The following is a 19,172-nucleotide window of genomic DNA, read 5'->3' on the forward strand; positions in this document are numbered from 1 at the left end:
GTCCTGGCTATTCCACTTCCTGCTAATACGTACCCTGGGAGGCAGCAGATGATGGCTCAAGTATATATATATATATATATGGAGAGAGAGGACAGTATTAAGTAGTGGTTAAGTTCATACTTCAGACTCTGAAGTTCTGGCTCTGTTACTTCCCTGTTACCTTAGAGAAATTATCCAACACTGATACACTTCCACGTCTTCATCTGTAAAATGCAGCTTAAAATAACCAGATGGTTGTTGAGCGTTTCAAGTGAGCTAATATGTGTAGTGTCCTTAGAATAGTGCCTGGCACACCAGGAGTTCTCTGTAGTTGCTAGCTATTACTGTACACAATAACCATGCACAGACATTTTACTTTGTACACTTTGAAACTATACTTGACTATCATTCATACAAAATCAAGTGTTGTATCTACTGCTATGATTTGAATGTGTCCCCCAAAGTTCATGTATTGGAAACTTGATCACCAATGTGAAGCTACTGGAAGTTGGGACCTTTAAGAGCTACTTAGGTTATGTTTACTCCCTCCTCATGAATGGAATGAATGCTGTTATTGTTGAGGGAACAAGTTTTTTTTTTTAATTCATTCATAGGAATAGGTTCCCTATAAATGGATCAGTTCAGGGCCCATTTTGCACCTCCCACTGTCCCTGTACTTCTCCACCTCCCACTCCTGCTGCCTCTCATCCTGCAGTGATGCAGAAAAAAGGCCCTCGGGGCAGCGCTGTGGTGCAGTGGGTTAATGCCCTGGCCTGCAGCGCCAGCATCCCATATGAGCACCGGTTCGAGTCCCAGCTGCTCCAATTCCTATCCAGCTCTCTGCTATGGCCTGGGATAGCAATAGAAGATGGCCCAAGTCCTTGGGCCCATGCACTCACGTGGGAGACCTGGAAGAAGCTCCTGGCTCCTGGCTTTGGATCTGCACAGATCTGGGCGATGCGACAAATTGGGGAGTGAACCAACAGATGGAAGACCTCTCTCTCTGCCTCCTCTCTCTCTGTAACTCTCAAATAAATAAAAATAAATCTTAAAAAAAAAGGGTGGGTGGGTGGGAGGGAAGTTATGGTGGGGGAAAGCCACTGTAATCCAAAAGCTGTACTCTGGAAATTTATTAAATAAAAGTTTTAAAAAAGAGAGAGAGAAAGGCTCTCACCCCCTCACCCCACACCACGCCCCTTACCTTGGACTTTTCAGCTTTCAAAACTATGAAAAATAATTCCTGTGCATTATCAATTGCCTAGAGGCCTGTGCTATGCCGCAGTAGGTTAAAAACACAGCCTACAGCACTGGCCAAATGGATGGCAGTTGGAGTTCCATCTGCTCCCTTTCTCATCCAGCTCTAGGAAAATAGCAGAAGATACTTGGACTCCTGCACCCCCATGCAATACCCAGACCACATCCACACAGAGAGCCAAGAACCAATAACAAACAAAAGTCGTGACAAACAAAGGATACTGAAATCTACTATTCAAACACCAACACAAGGAGAAAATGCGAACGCAGTCCCCCACTACCAGAAGCCACACAGCTGAGTTTCCCACATCTGGGGAAATTGGAGAAATCAGCGCATCGGGAGTGCAATGCATAAGCCTCATCCTGGAAAAACTACCTTCGTGATTGTGGCATATTCCCCTGCCAGGTAAGTATGAGTTGCAGGTGCCCCCAGCATGGGCCCAGTGATGCATACACACTGTACAGTTCGGGTCGTTCCTGAAACGACTCTGGGGCTTTACCTGCGAATTACCAACCAAAAGAAAAGAGATTTTCACACTATAGCTTAGTACTTGTGATAAAGATGATATGACTATGTCTTCAGGGAACGCGCTTCCAAAATCGCTCGGAGTCTTTAATCTACATACTCCACCTCCTGGAGTCACGTCATACGCAGGCCCAGCCCCGCTGGGCGCACGCCAGCGGCTTCCTCTCGGCGGACCGCGCCCTTTATCCCGTTTAGCTGCTCCTCCTGCCCGCGCTGAGGAACGTGAAACCGGGTTATTTTTCTGACAAAAAGGCAGCCTTCCCCCAGCTTTTCGCGTAGCCAAAGACCTTCAGGTAGACAGCTGAGAGCTCAACTTTAGCAAACGGGCATGGATAGGATTTTATTCCCGAGGCAACTTCATGCCTTCCCAGTACACTGACGCTCCAAGCAGACCATCTCTGTTGCAAGCGAGGAACAGGGCGTGCTAGCTGGGTGTATGTACTGCAGAGTAGGGGTTCTGGAACCCAAGATCTGGACTGCAACTCAGTGTTCACACTGGACAACTCTAGACAAGGTTCTAGCCACTGAACCTGTTTGGAAAATACACATCACTGACCTTGGAGAAGTACTTGTGATAATTAAACCAAATAAAGTAGCAAAGCAACAGCCTAAACTGTAACACATAATTATAACTTGTGAATCTGGCAACCCAATGAAAACCTGAAAACAAACCAATACTAACAGCCACCATCCACTACTGAGTGCTTACTATGCACCCCACTTTACATGTTATCTTTGTAACTCAGGTGGGAGTTAGAATCTTTTTTTTTTATTTGTTTCACAAATAAAGAACCCTGAAGCATGACAAAACTTAATTGCTTGCCAGACTTTAAAAACCCTTTGCCTTCTCCCACCCCCCCCCCTTTTGACAGCTCTCATCTTTTGGTTCAATCCCCAAATGCACACAACGACCAGGAATGGGCCCGGACAAAGCCACCCTCGAGTCCCAGCTCCACTCCCAATTCCAGCTTCCTGATGATGTGCACCCTGGGAGGTAGTGATAGCTCAGGAGTTGTTCCCAGCTGGAAATCCAGGCTCCTAGTTTTGGCCTGCCCCAGCCCTGTCTGTTGGCAGGTATTTGGGAGGAGAACCAGCAGATGAACAATGGATCTCTGTCAGTCTCTGTCTCTCTGCCTTTCAAACAAAAATAACTGCTAAACAAGGAAGGATGGGAAGGAGGGAGGGAAGGAACTTAGAGACAAAGGGATAAAGTTTTTTTCTTTTTTTTTTTGACAGGCAGAGTTAGTGAGAGAGAGACAGAGAGAAAGGTCTTCCTTCTGTTGGTTCACCAACCCAAATGGCTGCTACAGTCGGCGCGCTGCGCTGATCTGAAGCCAGGAGCCAGGTGCTTCTCCTGGTCTCCCATGTGGGTGCAAGGCCCAGGCACTTGGGCCATCCTCCACTGCCTTCCCAGGCCACAGCAGAGAGCTGGACTGGCAGAGGAGCAACTGGGACAGAATCCAGCGCTCTGACAGGGACTAGAACCTGGAGTACCAGCACCGCAGGCAGAGGATCAGCCTAGTGAGCCATGGCGCTGGCCAGGGATAAAGATTTTAAGGAGAGGCTCTCCAAGTTTGGACAAACTCCAAAAAGATAAACTACTGGATGGAGACCTTCATTCATTACTCAGAAAAGAATGAAGAGCCCTGCTCACAGAGAAAAACAGAAATGTCTAGGAGAAAGCATCCTGCATTTGAGTGCATTGGCCTAGTCACATCAGATGCAATTTATTTACTTGTTCAGTTTCTAGGTGTGTCCCTTCAAGCAGAGCCTGTATTTATAAATTTACTCTATTTTCTTTGTTTCCTTTTGTCCTCCTTTGGCATTTAGTAAAATGCTGACTTTTTTTTTTAATTTTTTGACAGGCAGAGTGGACAGTGAGAGAGAGAGAGAAAGGTCTTCCTTTGCCGTTGGTTCACCCTCCAATGGCTGCCGTGGCCGGCGCTCTGCGGCCGGTGCACCGCGCTGATCCGATGGCAGGAGCCAGGAGCCAGGTGCTTTTCCTGGTCTCCCATGGGGTGCAGGGCCCAAGGACTTGGGCCATCCTCCACTGCACTCCCTGGCCACAGCAGAGAGCTGGCCTGGAAGAAGGGCAACCGGGACAGAATCCGGCGCCCCGACCGGGACAAGAACCCGGTGTGCCGGCACCACAAGGCGGAGGATTAGCCTAGTGAGCCACGGCGCCGGCCCCAAAATGCTGACTTTTAAGGAGGAGTAAGTTCAAGAGACCTATACAGTTCAATATTGTGACTATACTTAATAACTATCTATTGCTATCTTGAAAATTCCTGAGAGTAATTTTTTTTTTGCTAATCTGTCTTTAAGATGTATTTATTTGAAAGACAGAGTGACAGAGAGAGAGGGAGAGACAGAGATCTTTGATCTGCCAGTTCACTCCCCAAATGGCTGCAGCAGTGGTGGGCCTAAGTACATGGGCCATCCTCTGCTGTTTTCCCAGGAGCATCAGCAGGCAACTGAATTGGAAGCAGAGCAGCTGGGACTTGAACTATTGCTCCAATGTGGTATGCCAGTGTTGTAGACAGCAGTTTAACCCACTGTATCACAATGCTGACCCCTGGTCAATCTTTTTTAGATAGAGCTCATATCCTCTGGTTCACCTGCTGAATGCCCATGACAGCTGGGGCCAGGCCAGGTCAGAAGTTGGGAGCTGGAAGCTCAATCGAGGTCTCCCACATGAGTGGGTGGGAGGGACATAGTACCCAAGCCATCACTTGCTCCCTACCAGGATGTACATTAGCAGGAGGCTGAACTCAGAAGCTGAACCTGGGACTCAAACCCAGGTAGTCTAATATGGGATGCTGGCACCCCTAGCTTAAAAGCTTATCTGCTAGGCCAAATGCCCACCCTGACAGTGATTTTAAGTGTTTTCACCACAAACAAGTGATAAGTATGCCAGGTAACACATATGTTAATTAGTTCAATTTAGTTGTTCCATAATGTATTCATATTTCTAAACAATATGCTATATACAATAAACATAAACATCTTTTCTTTGTCAATTAAGAGAATGTCAACCTGAAAGGTGTGAGGAAAAAGGAAGGGAGAGCTTCAGTTTTGGAGTGCAGCAGGCCCAAAGCTTGGGAGAGAGAGATTGTGCAGTGAATGAATGTCTGCAATGGAAAAAGCCAATGCAGCAAGCTAGAACTACATTAGGAGTCAAGTGCATCTAGAGCTTAGGCTGGCTCAGCAGTTAAGTGAAAACTCAGACTTTATGGCAAAAGGGAGACACAGAAGAGTTTTCAGGTGAGTAATGATTGGTTGCTTTTTACTTTTTATAATAAAGATATATTTACTTATTGGAAAGACACAGAGAGAGAGAAGGTGATAGATCATGCATCCATTGGTTCATTCCCCCAAATGGCTGCAATGGCAAGGGCAGGCCAGGCAGAAGCCAGGAGCTTCATCTGGAACTCCCAAATGGGTGCAGGGGTCCAAGTAGTTGGGCCATCTTCCACTGCTTTCTCGAGCCCATTAGCAGGGAGCAGGATTGGAAGTGGAGCAGCCAGACTGGAATCGGCACTTATGGGGGATCCTGGTGTCCCAGGCAGAAGCTTTACCCACTATACCACAATGCTGGGCCCCAGTTAGGCTTTTTATATATTTTTAAAGAAAGATTTATTTGGGGCCAGTACTAATGTGCCTGGAAGGGCTGTGAAAGATGGCCCCAGCCACTCACATGGGAGACCTGAATGGAATTCCTAGCTGGCCCAGCACTGACCGTGAAGTGATGGCCATTTGGGGAGTAAACCAACAGATGGAGATCTCTGTATTTCCTCACCACTATCACTCTGCCTCTCTTTTTCTTTCTCTTCTCTTCTCTTCTCTTCTCTTCTCTTCTCTTCTCTTCTCTTCTCTTCTCTTCTCTTCTCCTTCCTTCCTTCCTTCCTTCCTTCCTTCCTTCCTTCCTTGATTTATTTACTTATTTAAAGGCAGAGTTACAGAGAGGCAGAGGTAGAGAGAGAGGTCTTCCATCCACTGGTTCACTCCCCAATTGGCCGCAATGGCCGGAGCTGTGCTGATCCAAAGGCAGGAGCTAGGAGTTTCTTCTGAGTCTCCCACATGGGTGCAGGGCCCCAAGCACTTGGGCCATCTTCTACTGCTTTCCCAGGCCTTAGCAGAGAGCTGGATCGGAAGAGGAGCAGCCAGGACTAAACCAGCGCCATATGGGATGCCGGCACCGCAGGCGCCAGCTTTACCTGCTTCTCTTTACACATGTTTTTAATTTCTTCTACCCAGGTGTTTCAAAACTTCTCCACATTTAAACATTTCTCAATGACAGTGGCATTACTCCCAAAGGGAAGTCTTGAAAATCTGTGGGGATGTATTTTGTACAGTCATGCCAAACACTTGCATATTGAGGGAGATCAGAAGAGGAAATCCTAAAGTATACTTGAGTTTATTTCCAGGTGGCTATTCTGAGGCACTGCAGACCCAAGAATGACACTAAAAAAGTAGTCCTTTTGTAAAAGTAAACTCACATCTATATATGTTAGTAAACAGTGGGTGCAACGAAGGCTTTTCTATCTATTTGTCTAGGAAAGATCTTTTCACAAGAGATTGGGGATCTGGCATTTGGCCCTGACAAAGAGTATTGCAGGTGACCTTCAGGTGAGTGTTACCTGGGAGACATTATCTGCATAGGACCACCTTTGTTCAGTAGTCCCTCACACTTCTATGACATGCTTTACCACCTACCCACCCAGGAAACCTCAAGCTCCTATTTCTGCAGCTCAAAATGCTATTTGAGCTTCAATCTTCTGAGCCCTTTCTTTGAGCCTCATACTTTGTTATCTCATGTCTCTGCATGCTAATAAATACAGGAATAAAAGGAAAAGCTTCCCCTGGAATGCAATGACGACAAACAGATTACACAGGAGAAGATACATAGATCTATTATGTGTTTAGTGGTGATTACAGTGCAGTTACCCACTACCCAAACAAATCGGGAGCTTACAATGCTTTTTCATAAGGTAGGGAAAGAAGAGCCAATGAGAACAATTTTTAGGGAGACAGTGAATGATTTTTAGAGAAATTCAGTGGGCCTGGAGAAACATACAATGACCTGGGACAAAGTCCACTGCATTTGCAGAACAGATAATGGATTGTAAATGATTCTCTTTAGTACTGAATGGACCAAAATAGAAAGCAATAGTATGTGGCAATTCCTCCAACCCATCTTGGGAGTGTTCTGTAACAGCAGGAAGCTGGAATTAGAACCAAAGCTGGAGGCCAGTGCTGTAGTGCAGTGGGTTAAAGCCCTGGTCTGAAGCGCTGGTATCCCCTATGGATGTCGGTTCTAGTCCCAGTTGCTCTTCTTCCAATCCAGCTCTTTGCTATGGCCTGGGAAAGCAGTAGAAGATGGCCCAAGTCCTTGTGCCCCTGCACCTGAGTGGAAGACTTGGAATAAGCTCCTGCCTCCTGACTTTGGATCAGCGCAGCTCTGGCCGTTGCAGCCAACTGGGTAGTAAACCAGAGGATGGAAGACCTCTCTCTTTCTCTCTTTCTCTGCCTCTCCTCTCTCTTTGTAACTCTTTGAAATAAATAAATAAATCTTAATTTTTTTTTTTATTTGAGAGGTAGAGTTACAGAGAAAAACATCTCCCATCCACTGGTTCACTCCCCAAATGGACACAATGGCTGGTGCTGGGCAGGCCATAAGCAGGGAGCTGGAGCAGAAGTGTAGCAGCCAGGATTCGAACTGGCACCCATATGGAATGTCAGAGGCTTTAATGCAGTAGACAAGGCACAGCCCCTGTTAAATGCTTAAGTAGAAAGGACTAACAAATAGTGACCCAAAACTACAATGCAATTGGTTGGATTTAGAGAAAAATCACTGTTCAAGAGAATAGCATACCCTGGCTGTTTCAGAATTCAAATCAACCTTGAGAACCAGCACAAGAAACCTAATTGCTCTTTTCTCAAAATAGCAATATGATCCAGATGGATGCCCATGCTGAGGAAAATCACCTCAGTCACAAGGCAAAAAAAAAAAAAAAAAAAAAAAAAAAAGAGACCTCAGCAGACAATGCTCTACACCAAACCAGCACAATACCTATAAACTTCTCAACCAAATTACATAAAATGGCCCTTATGTCTAAAAAACACCCCTTCACAAGAGCAGTTAGCTGCTGTAAGAGCTTCATTCAAAGGCACAACTTCCCTCACAATGACTAACATTTACAGTACTGAAAACTTTTCTTCAGACCAAAGAAAACAGGGGAGAGCGCGAACACAGTTCCCCACTACCACAAATTATGCAGTCAAGTTTCCCACATTTGGGGAAATTGCAGGGGTCAGCATATCCTGAGTACAATGGATGAGCCTCACCCTGGGAAGAAGACCTTCATGATCATGGTATCTCCCCTGCCAGGTAAGTATGAGTTGGTCAGGCCTGAGGTCTGTCATAGCCTGCTGTACACAGCACTGTTTACATATGGTCTCCACATAAATGTTCGGCTAAAAGCCGCATATAATGATGTGAAATTAATCAAAACACTCTGAAACCTATGAAAAATCAGCAGCCTTTGAAAATTCCCCAAATTACACTCTGAGACATACAAGCATGGAAGAAGCACCCTTTCCCAGTCTGCACTGCAATTCTTCATCTACATATCACCCGCCTCCACAGATGACGTCAGCCCTGGGACTCACTTTCCGCATTCACAATCAGTCCTTCCTCTTTCCCTAAAGACGAAGCTTGTAAACAGTGTAATGGCATGTGATACTTTTTTCTTTGTGAAGATTTATTTATTTACTTGAAAGGCAGAGTGACAGAAAGAGAGATCTTCTATCTGTTGTTTCATTCCCCCAAATGCCTGCAACAGCTGGGTCTAGGCCAGGCTGAAGCTACGAGCCAGGAAAGCCATCCATGTCTATCACACATGTAGCAGGAACCCAAGTACCTGGCCATCCTCCTCTGCCTTCCAAGGTGTCTTAGCAGGGAGCTTTATGGGAAGCATCAAGAAGCAGGGACTCAAACTGGCACACCCCAAAGGGGTTGCCAGCAGTACAAGGCTAGCCCTAGCGTGATAATTCTTGCTGATTCTTTTCACCTTGCAGCCTACTAGCACACTATTGTTGACGTTTTCTTTCATAAACATAGTAATCAGATGCTTATTTTTTGAGTGTGAATATATGTAATAGTAATAAAGTTATATGTAATTATATTTAATAGTACTAAACATAATAATGGTAGTAGTAGCTGGGAACACGTACATGGCACTTATTATATGTCAGACACTGTTCTAAGTATTTTACATAACGTAAACACATTAATCTTCATAATCATTCTATGAGGTAGGTACAACTGTTATCTCCATCTTTACAACAGGCACAGAAAGAGTACCTTTAAATTTAATAGTATATCCAGCCTTATTCCACTTGATGAACACATTTTTTAAATGCTCACAGTCGGGCCTGGCGCCGTGGCTCACTTGGCTAATCCTCCGCCTGTGGCACTGGTATCTCATATGGGCGCTGGGTTCTAGTCTCGGTTGCTCCTCTTCCAGTCCAGCTCTCTGCTGTGGCCGAGGAGGGCAGTGGAGGATGGCCCAAGTGCTTGGGCCCTGCACCCGCATGGGAGACCAGGAGGAAGCACCTGGCTCCTGGCTTTGGATCGGCGCAGCGCCAGCCATAGCGGCCATTTGGGTTGGTGAACCAACAGAAGGAAGACCTTTCTCTCTCTCTCTCTCTCTCTCTCTCTCTCTCTCTCTCTCTGTAATTCTACCTGTCAAATAAATAAATAAATAAAATCTTTGAAAAAATAACTAAATGTTCACAATCCATTTCATCCATTCATTCGACAAGAGTTTGCTGTATTCCTATTGTTAGGGCCTTAAGAGTGGTAAAATGTGTAAGGATTAATCTCTCTTTCTGAAGAACCCAGAACCCAGGGAAGTAGAAAAGATAAGGCAAATGAAAATAAGAAACCCGGAGCCACCTGCAGTGCTGGCATCCTTTATGAGTCTTGGCTACTCCACTTCCGATTCAGTTCTCTGCTAAAGTGCCTGGGAAAGAAGCTGAAGATGGCCCAAGTTCTTGGCCTCCTGTACCCCTGTGGGAGACCTGGAAGAAGCTCTGGGCCCCTGGCTTCAGATCAGCCCAGCTCTTATCATTGTGGCCACTGGGGAGTGAACTAGTAGACGGAAGACTCTCTCTCTCTCTCTCTCTCTCTCTAACTCTGCTTTTTAAGTAAATCTAAAAAGAAAGGCAGGCAGGCAGACAGGAAATGTGAATCTTGCCCTAGTGTTCCTCTTTATCTCTTATCTCAAGTAGAATTCCTATTCATTGCACCATCCTGTGATCAATCATTCTTTGAGGCAAGAAACCCCTGCCAAGGATAGCACAGTTTCTTATGCAATGGATCTTTCCTAACCCTGGCTGCTATAAAAAGAACAAGAGATGGGCTGGCACTGTGGCTTACTTGGTTAATCCTCTGCCTATGGTGCCAGCATCCCATATGGGTGCTGGGTTCTAGTCCTGGTTGCTCTTCTTCCAGCCACAGTCTCTGCTGTGGCCTGGGAAGGCAGTGGAGGATGGCCCAAGTACTTGGGCACCTGCACCCATGTGGGAGACCAGGAGAAAACACCTGGCTCCTGGCTTTAGATCAGCATAGCTCCGGCCGTGGTGGCCATTTGGGGGGTGAACCAACAGAAGGAAGACCTTTCTCTCTGTCTCTCTCCCTCACTGTCTATCTGTCAAATAAAAAAGAGAGAGAGAGAGAGAGAGAGAGAGAACTTCTCCAGAGGAAACTAGGGCAGGCTCCCTTGAAGTGATGACATTTAAGATAGGTCTCAAAGAGTGTGAAGAAAAATGTAATATTATTTATGAAAGAACAACAAAAGGTATGAAGGGAATAAAAGGGTACCTGGGAACTGGGTTGGAGGTTAAGGGCACGTTTCTATGCGTTATTTATCAAGAACTCTATATACATGTAATTAAAGTAAATGTTAAGGAATGAAATAAAAGGGGGACAGGACTTGGCCCTGTAAAAATGGGCACTGTAATCCAAGAGGAATGTGTTCTACCTAGATACTACACACCTGATCAGCAAGAGGGATGGAAAATACTTTTTTAAAGATTTACTTATTTATTTATTTGAAAGTCAAAGTTACACAGAGAAAGAAGGAGAAGCAGAAAGAGAGAGAGAGAGAGAGAGAGGTCTTCCATCCACTGGTTCATTCCCCAGGTGGCTGCAATGGCCAGAGCTGTGCTGATCCGAAGCCAGGAGCCAGGTCTCCCAAGCTGGTGCAGGTCTCCCACGCTGACGCAGGGGCCCAAGGACTTGGGCCATCCTCTGCTGCTTTCCCAGGCCATAGCAGAGAGCTGGATCAGAAGTGGAGCAGCCAGGACTCGAATCATTGCCCATATGGGATGCTAGCACTGCAGGCCAGGGCTTTACCTGCTATACCACAGCACTGGTCCCAGGATGGAAAAATTAATGTGCCTATAGTACCAATTTAGAGGAAAAATAAAACAAAGAGCTATCATAGATTTACCAGGGCCTAAGAGTGGAGATCTACAGAACTCTAAATGTTTTTGAGGGGATAGAGAGGAAAGTCAAGGTCAGATCTGGCTGGCTCCATGGGCAAGTGAGTTGTGTACTAGCTCAGGGTCATATATTGTTCAATATATGTCAAGTCAGTACAAAACTTCAGGCTTATGTGCAGCCTGCTTCCTTTCAAACAGGAAACAAATGATCATCTTCACTTGAAAGATGAGTTATACAAATGCTAATTCTAATTTTGAAGGGAAAAAAACAGGGAAGAACTGAGTTCCCCACTTGAGGCCCACAGTGGGACAGATGACCATCATCACTGGAAAACACCTTTGTGACCAATGTCACTCCTCCTTGTCGCTCCCCGTCTTCGTGGAGGAACGACACAGGACCCTGCATTGTTCTTTTGTCTGCTCGGCCCTTCCCAGGTTGGCTACTGTCCCTTCCACCTCCGTGGAAGGGCGGTTCCCCCTGCCACTTTCCCCACTTCCACAGGGGAGCGGCACACCGCCGGCAGGCTCTCTCGGGGGCTGCTCAGATGTTCCTCAGGTGTTCCTCTTAGATGTTCCTGGTGCATGTTGTCTCTCTCCTCCTTTATAGTCCTCTTCCACCAATCCCAACTCTGCTACCCACACGCCGAGTACGCTGCTCTCCTCCAATCAGGAGCAGGTCCTGCTGTTTATTGGTTGAACTGGAGGCAGCTGTGTAGAAGCTGTTTCCTCCTCTCCCAGCGCCATATTGTGGGAGAGCAGATGCATAGAATAAATCTTAATTCGAGTAACAGTCTAGTCCGAGTTGCTCCCCACACTCTTGTCTCAGACAATGGCTAAGAATTCACATATTCCAGGCCCACCTAATAACATTATCATAATTCTCAACCCTTTCCATTCATTCCTCACAGTACATTAGAATTTGAGTTTCTAAGTTGAACAGATGTATTCTTTAATTGTCTCTGCAACATTACTAGAACCACCCTATTTCCTAATTCTTACATAAAAGATTTCTTCTTGTAGTCTCTTCTCTTTCAAAATATAGTAGCCACTTTTGTATCTTTAAAACGGGAAGAAATTATTGCTATCTTAAAAATAATTGTAATTAGGCCAGCGCTGTGGCTCACTTGGCTAATCCTCCACCTGTGGCTCCGGCACCCCGGGGTTCTAATCCTGGCTGGGGCGCCGGGTACTAGTCCCGGTTGTTCCTCTTCCAGTCCAGCTCTCTGCTGTGGTCCGGGAGTGCACTGGAGGATGGCCCAACTGCTTGGGCCCTGCACCCGCATGAGAGACTGGAAGGAAGCACCTGGCTCCTGGCTTCGGATTGGTGCAGTGCTGGCCATAGCGGCCATTAGGGGAGTGAACCTTTCTCTCTCTCTCTCTCACTGTTTATAACTCTCTCTCTCTCTGTCTCTCTCTCTCACTGTCTAACTCTGCTTGTCAAAAAAAAATCGTAATTAAAGATTAACACGCAATAACCAAGAACACAGAAGTGTCCAAAATAGTAAGAAAAAAAATGGGGCAGGGGGAAGGGGATTTTGTGATGTAGGGGAAAATTACTACTCAAGACTTTTTTTCCAACAGACTATCAGTTCGATTTTTATATATTTTCTTCTGTAAATAAGTATTATATGTGTGTTTTATGCCTATAAAGAAAGAAAATCTATAAATACTTTTATGTGAAACAAGTTATCTCAAAATCTGGTTGCAAACTATTTGAATAAGGGGAAAAAGTCATACATATGACCTATACTGGTAATAATCACCAACAATTCTTAAATCCCAAATGCCAGTTTCAGATTTGTGCATTCTTATTTTGTTTTTAAATATTTTATTTATTTTTTATTTGAGAGGTAGAGTTACAGTCAGAGAGTGGTAGAGACAGAAAGGTCTTCCATCTGCTGGTTCACTCCCCAAATGGACTCAAAGGCCAGAGCTGGGCTGATCTGAAGCCAGAAGCCAGCATCTTCTTCCGGATCTCCCATGTAGGCACAGTGGCACAAGCACTTGGACCATCTTTTATTGATTTCTCAGGCCATAGCAGAGAGCTGGATCAGAAGAGGAGCAGCTGGGACACGAACTGGTGTCCATATGGGATGCCAGTGCCTCAGGCAGAGGCTTAGACTACTACACCACAGCACCAGCCCCTATAATTAAGACTTAAAGAGAAATTCTGACACACACTATAAGATAGATGAACCTTGAAGATATTATGTTAAGTCAAATAAGCCCAATCACAAAAAGGATGGATTCTATACATTCCACTTATATGAGGTATCAAGTGTAATCAAAGTCATTGAAACATAATGGTGGTTGCGAGGAATTGAGACAGTAAGAAATGAGTTTTCTTAATTAAAAAAAAATTTATCTGGGGTCAATCCTGTGGCTCATCTTGTTGATGCCCCAGCCTGCAGTGCTATCATCCCATATGGGTGCTGGTTTCAAGTCCCGACTGCCCCATTTCTGATCCAGCTCCTTGATGATATACCTGGGAAGGCAGTGAAAGATGGCCCAAGTGCTTGTGCCCCTGCGCCCACGTGGGAGACCCAGAAGGGGCTCCTGATTCCTAGCTCAGATCAGCTCAGCTCAGCTTCGGCTGTTGTGGCCATTTGGGGAGTGAGCTAGTGGATGGAAGACCTCTCTCTCTGTCTCTACCACTCTCTGTAACTCTGTCTTTAAAATAAATGAAAAATAAATGTTTAAAAAATTATTTTACTTTTTTACTTGAGAAGCAGAGACACATAAAGCCAGAGGGAGTGTGTGTGCTCTCACTGCTGGTTCACTTCCCAAATGTCTGCAATAGCTGGGAGCTGGGAAGTAGTTCAGATCGCCCACATGGATGGCAAGGACCATGCCACTTGAGCCATAACCTGCTGCCTCCTGGGGTGTACATTATCAAGAAACTGGAATTGGGAGCAGAGTCAGGACTAGAATTCATTTAACTTCAGTTGGAACACCAGTGTCCTAATGAACATCTTAACTGCTAGACCAAACACCTGCAGTGGAGGTTGTTTTTTCTTTTAAAGATTTATTTATTTGAAAGACAGAGAGAGAGAGAGAGATAGAGAGAGAGAGAGATCTTCCATTTGCTGGTTCCCACCCCAAATGGCTGAAACAGCCAGGTCTGGGCCAGGCCAAAGCCATGAAACAGGAACTCCATCCAGGTCTTACACATAGGTGGCAGGGACCCAAGTCCTTGGGTCATCATCTGCTGCTTTCCCTGGTGCATTAGCAGGAAGCTGGATGGGGAACAGAGCAGTCAGTGTTAGGGTCGAGAAGCATCCACAGCCCAAGGAACGACTCCAAGAGACACTCTCATGCAATCAGCAAGGGGTTTGTTGATCCAGCATGCTGGGGCTCTCTGAACACGCAGGAACAGAGCAGCCCCGAGAAGTCAAGGGTCAGGGTTTTTATAGGGTTTTCAGAGACATTCCACACATTATGGTTCCATTTAGCGACTCATCTCACACTGCGGGAAACTAATTAGCAAATCAGCCCACACCGCGGGAAACTCATTAGCACGTGCAGGGAGTTCAAAGGACATCTGGCGGGAACAGTGGATGAGGCAAGGGTTACACAGCTTCGGCCCCTCATCCTCACACAGGTGCAACTGTAAAGATAAGGAACCAAAACTATACAACCCCCGCCACATGGGGTTTCAACTTTGGGTAAGGAGGTTTAGGCCTGCAATTTTAATTCTTCATTAGGACCTGGTCTGGCCTTCTGATATGGGATGGCACTCTGACATGAGATGCTGGCCTTGCAAGTGACAGCTTAACCCACTGTACCACAATGCTGGCCCCATCGAGTTGTTTGTTTATCTTAATTTTTTCTTTTTCTTTTCTTTTTTTTTTTTTTTGACAGGCAGAGTTAGATAGTGAGAGAGAAAGAGAGAAAGAGAGAGAGAGAGAGAGAAAGAGAGAGAGAGAAAAAAGTCTTCCTTTTTCCGTTGGTTCACCCCTCCAAATGGACACTACGGCTGGTGCGCTGCGCCGATCCGAAGCCAGGAGCCAGGTGCTTCCTTCCGTCTCCCATGCGGGTGCAGGACCCAAGCACTTGGGCCATCCTCCACTGCACTCCCGGGCCACAGCAGAGAGCTGGACCAGAAGAGGAACAACTGGGACAGAATCCGGCACCCCGACCAGGACTAGAACCCGGGGTGCCAGCGCCACAGGCAGAGAATTAGACTAGTGAGCTGCAGCACCGGCCTGTTTATTTTTTGAATTATTTTTAGATATTTTTATTTATCACATCTGGTGTTGTGGCATAGGAGGTAAAACCCATTGTCTGTGACACCAGCATCACATATGGACACCCGTGTTCATGTCTCAGCTGTTCCATTTCCCATCCAAGTCCCTGCTAATGGCCTGAGAAAAGCAGTGGAAGATGGCCCAAGTGTTTGGGCTTCTGTCAGTCACCCACATGGGAGACCGGATGAAGCTCCTGGCTTCAGCCTGGCCCAGTGCTGGCCATTGTGGCCATCTGGAGAGAGAACCAGCATATGGAAGATATCTCTCTTTCTCTCCCTCTCTTGTGGGGAGCAACCCGGACTGGACTGAGTTACTGGAATTAAGACTTATTCTATGCATCTGCTCTCCCACAATATGGCGCTGGGAGAGAAGAAAACAGCTTCTACACAGCTGCCTCCAGTTCAGCCAATAAACAGTAGGACTTGCTCCTGATTGGAGGAGAGCAGTGTGCTCGGCATGTGGGCAGCCGAGTTGGGATTGGCAGAGGAGGACTATAAAGGAGGAGAGAGACGGCATGCACCAGGAACATCTAAGGGGAACATCTAAGGGAACACCTGTGCAGCCCCCGAGAGAGCCGGCCGGCGGTGTGCCGCTCCCCTGCGGAAGTGGGGAAAGTGGCCAGGGGGAACCGCCCTTCCACGGAGGTGGAAGGGATAGTAGCCAACCCGGGAAGAACCAGCAGCAAACCCGGGGAGGGCCGAGCAGACGAAAGAACAGCGCAGGGTCCTGTGTCGTTCCTCCACGAAGAGGGGGAGCGACATAATGGTGCCGTGACTCGGATATGAAGCCCAGGCAGGGTTTAGTGTCGTTCCTCCATGAAGAGGGGGAGCGACATAATGGTGCCGTGACTCGGATAGGAAACCTAGGCAGGGTTCAGTGTCGTTCCTCCACGAAGAGGGGGAGTGACATAATGGTGCCGTGACTCGGATAGGAAACTTAGGACGGATAGGAAACTTAGGAGGGAAGAAACGGGAAGAAATGGGAAAATACCAGAGAGAGAGACTGGCAAACAGCCTAGGGAAAAGCCGGACGAAAAAAGGTGCCGGAAGAAGCTATTGAAAGCCTAGGCATAGACTCAGATACGGACTACGGGGGGAAGCTGGGAGAAATCTCTAAGGTCGAAAGCGAAAGTGAAAGCTAGAACAAACAGACTCGGATGCGGACTGTGGGGAGAGGCCAGGAGAAATGAGGGAGGAGTATTGCTGGAGGAAAGCTTGGGGAAACATACCGGGTAGATGAGAGAGGTGCAGGCTGAAGCTGCGCAGAGCCGGGAAGCCGCTGAGAAGCAGCCTCGGGGCGGGCGCCGGGAAGCCGCAGGGATAAGAGAAACAGAAGTTTAGAAGTAAAATGAGAAAAATAGGAATGCTGGAAGATAGAAGTAAAATGGGAGAAATAGGAATGCCCAGAGACAGAGAAATAGAGAAATAGAAAGGCCTCCCCACAACACAGCAATGAGAGAGCTTGGATTCGGTCTGCCTGATTAGTGAGGTGATAAGCACCTGCGGGCGGCTAGCAGCTTATGCGCCGCAGGTCACCGAAGACAGGCACGTTATCAACACCAATAAGTCACCCCACAACATGGCAATGAGAGAGCTTGGATTTGGTCTGCCTGATTAGGGCGATAAGCACCAGCAGGCAGCTCAACCAGAGTATGAGCTGCAGGTCACCGTAGATAGGCACGAATCAACACCAATAGGCCTCCCCACAATATGGCAATGAGAAGGCTTGGGTTCGGTTTGCCTGATAGGGCTTGTAAGCCCCTGCAGGCAGAGCAGAGCATGCGCTGCAGGGCACCGAACACAGGCACGCATCAGCGCCTAAAAACCTCCTCACAACATGGCGAAGAGAGGACCCGGATTCGGTTTGCCTGATTGATAGGACTTGTAAGAACCTGTGGCAACTCTAGCAAGCAGAGCAGAGTGTGTGCCGCGGGACACCGAAGACAGGCGTGTATCAACGCCAAAAAATAAAAAGAAAGGGGGATCTGTGGGGAGCAACCCGGACTGGACTGAGTTACTGGAATTAAGACTTATTCTATGCATCTGCTCTCCCACAATATGGCGCTGGGAGAGAAGAAAACAGCTTCTACACAGCTGCCTCCAGTTCAGCCAATAAACTGTAGGACTTGCTCCTGATTGGAGGAGAGCAGTGTGCTCGGCGTGTGGGCAGCCGAGTTGGGATTGGCAGAGGAGGACTATAAAGGAGGAGAGAGATAGCATGCACCAGGAACATCTAAGGGGAACATCTAAGGGAACACCTGTGCAGCCCCCGAGAGAGCCGGCCGGCGGTGTGCCGCTCCCCTGCGGAAGTGGGGAAAGTGGCCAGGGGGAACCGCCCTTCCACAGAGGTGGAAGGGATAGTAGCCAACCCAGGAAGAACCAGCAGCAAACCCGGGGAGGGCCGAGCAGATGAAAGAACAGCGCAGGGTCCTGTGTCGTTCCTCCACGAAGAGGGGGAGTGACACTCTCTGTCACTCTGTTTTTCAAAATAAATTTTTTTTAAATGATTTATTTATTTACTCAAAAGGCAGAGCGACAGAGAAGCAGAGGCAGAGAGACAAAGAGAAACATCTTCCATCTGCTGGTTCACTCTCCAAAATGGCCGCAATGGTCAGAGCTGAGCCCATCTGAAGCCAGGAGCTTCTTCCGGGTCTCCCAAGTGGGTACAGGGGCCCACGGACTTAGGCCATCTTCTACTATTTTCCCAGGCCATAGCAGAGAGCTGAATTGGAAGTGGAGCAGCCAGGACTTGAACAGGCACACAAAAAGGATGCAGGTACTGCAGGTGGCAGCCTCACCCTCCATGCCACAGTGCCAGGCAACTCAAAATAATTTTAAACAGCCAGGGCTGAGCTCAACTGAAGCCAGGAGCCTGGAACTCCCTCAAGGTCTCCCAGTTGGGTGGCAGTGGCCCATGTACTTGGACCATCATCTACCTCTTTCCCAGGTGCATTATCAGGAAGCTGGATCAAAAATGAAGCTGTGTCACAGGGCTGACCCTAACCTCAAATTGCAAAAGACAGGGGCCGGCACTGTGGCACAAAGGTTAACACCCTGGCCTGAAGCCCGGTATCCCATATGGGTGCCGATTCTAGTCCTGGCTGCTCCTCTTCTGATCCAGCTCTCTGCTATGGCCTGGGAAAGCAGTAGAAAAATGGTTCAAGTCCTTGAGTCCCTACACCCACGTGGGGGACCCGGAGGAAGCTCCTGACTCCTGGCTTTGCATTGGCGCAGCTACGGCCATTGCAGCCAATTGGGTGGTGAACCAGCAGATGGAAGACCTCTCTCTCTGTCTCTACCTTTCTCTGTAACTCTGTCTTTCAAATAAATAAAATAAATCTTTTTTTTTGACAGGCACAGTGGACAGTGAGAGAGAGAGACAGAGAGAAAAGTCTTCCTTTGCCATTGGTTCACCCCACAGTGGCCGCTGTGGCTGGTGCGCTGTGGCCGGCGCACTGCGCTGATCCAAAGCCAGGAGCCAGGTGCTTCTCCTGATCTCCCATGTGGGTACAGGGCCCAAGGACTTAGGCCATCCTCCACTGCACTCCCGGACCACAGCAGAGAGCTGGACAGGAAGAGGAGCAACCGGGACAGAATCTGGTGCCCCGACTGGGACTAGAACCCAGCGTGCTGGCGCTGCAGGTGGAGGATTAGCCT

At 47.4% G+C, this 19,172-nt stretch overlaps 2 non-coding genes and 1 pseudogene across 2 annotated transcripts; all 3 read right to left on the reverse strand.

The window, feature by feature from the left end:
* The window catches only part of LOC127488995 (protein LYRIC pseudogene), a 103,917-nt pseudogene that overhangs the window by 82,851 nt on the left and 1,894 nt on the right, over window positions 1–19,172 (reverse strand).
* LOC127486393 (U1 spliceosomal RNA) lies at window positions 1,483–1,647 on the reverse strand. Its single transcript, XR_007913114.2, has one exon. It is a non-coding gene; the product is annotated as a U1 spliceosomal RNA (small nuclear RNA).
* Window positions 7,995–8,158, reverse strand: LOC127486392 (U1 spliceosomal RNA). Its single transcript, XR_007913113.2, has one exon. It is a non-coding gene; the product is annotated as a U1 spliceosomal RNA (small nuclear RNA).

This window comes from Oryctolagus cuniculus, unplaced genomic scaffold, assembly GCF_964237555.1.
Source record: "Oryctolagus cuniculus unplaced genomic scaffold, mOryCun1.1 SCAFFOLD_55, whole genome shotgun sequence".
NCBI classification, from domain to species: domain Eukaryota; kingdom Metazoa; phylum Chordata; class Mammalia; order Lagomorpha; family Leporidae; genus Oryctolagus; species Oryctolagus cuniculus.